Source organism: Sinocyclocheilus rhinocerous, unplaced genomic scaffold (genome assembly GCF_001515625.1).
Source record: "Sinocyclocheilus rhinocerous isolate Xijiao unplaced genomic scaffold, SAMN03320098_v1.1 scaffold1850, whole genome shotgun sequence".
Classification (NCBI taxonomy): Eukaryota; Metazoa; Chordata; class Actinopteri; order Cypriniformes; family Cyprinidae; genus Sinocyclocheilus; species Sinocyclocheilus rhinocerous.
The window spans coordinates 158,473-160,044 of record NW_015634540.1 but is presented as its reverse complement, the minus strand read 5'-3'; positions in this window follow the sequence as shown (position 1 = coordinate 160,044).

The following is a 1,572-nucleotide window of genomic DNA, read 5'->3' as shown; positions in this document are numbered from 1 at the left end:
CACACACACACACACACACACACACTCACACACACACACACACACACACACAGATCTTGAAGTCAGAGGATTGTAGCGTTTTATTTGTTCGCTCTACTTGTCAACATTAGATTTCAAAAGTAGCTTGCTCCATGTGAGATATGTGGAACAAGCCGTGACAGGGCAGGAGCTGCAGAGACGAGTGTGAAACAGGAGAGCTTTAAAGCAGCTGATTGTATAATGACAGCTCTTAACAAGGGCGCTAATAGTTTACTTCTTGACTGACATTTGCAAGCTGGTATGCAGAGCTGTTGAGCGGCCGTCTAGCCGTTACAGTGTAAAAATATAAATGCAGCTCACTGAATGTTGCACAGCGACTCACTAATGACTTGTAAATTTTATATATATATTTTTAAATGCATTAGTAGAACTAGAAAGTCACAGACACACTGTTAACCTGTTATAGGCAGTTGTCAGGTGATCACTTACTTCAAATTTTCAGTGTAAATTCTATCACCTGAAAATAGTAAGCCCTTAAAAATGTTGATCAATTTAAAAAAAAAAAAAGTTATCCTACATTTACAATAAAAATGATGCTTTCTTTACACCATTAATAATAGCATTTTCTTTTGAATAAAAATATTGCATATAAAGAAATATAATAGGCCTATTATAAAAAAAAATACAGCTTGTTTGGTGGGGATATTACAAAAATTTGGGTTTTTTAAAGGTAATATTATTGATTTATAAGATATTTGAGTCTGTGTTAATCACAGGTGAGGCAGGTTAAATTTGCAATAGTGCAAAATAATAAATTCCTAATCTGTAATTTTGCCTTATTTTTCAGTGAAAAAAAAAAAAAACAACAATAATAATAAAACCATAAAATAAAATTGAGATATAAAATTGAGAAGAGATGCAAAACAGCATACATTTTTAAGTAATATATCTTGAATAAAAGTAATTTTTCGCACCCCTTCCACTAATTGTATTCATGCTTTCAACAAGTTTTTGTTTGTTTGTTTATTTATTTGTTTGTTTAAATGCTGAATAATATTTCTTTTAATGCATTTTATTTGTATGTGTGAATTTACTGGAATGTAATAATATGGTAAAATCTTTCAAAAATCAAAAATCTTTTTTTTTTTTTTTTTTATTAATATCATTATTTGTATTTCTTTTTAGGGTCCTGCATTAATCACATGTATAGCGAAAGTGAAAGTTAAATGTGCAATACTTGAATTCAGTCTCAAAGGGGAAGCTATGGGCTCTTTATACAGTCTGAATAATTCTCACACAGTGTTACAACCCTTATTGCAATCACCCTGCTTACATAGAAATTATAATAATGACAATTAAAAGTTGTGATATTGCACTTAATATTGCTCCACTGCAACCTACAACCATCATGACGATACTTGTGTGTTGTGGGTTGCCAGGCTGTTGCAATGTGGTTGTTAAGGTGTTTAGTGTGTTGCTGTGTGGTTGCTAAGCGCTAGCTTCATTTTAACATGCAATAATTGCAGTGCAACGCAACAAGTGCCACAATAATCTCAATCAGCCTTAAGGTTTCTTTTTTTTTCTGTAAAAGTC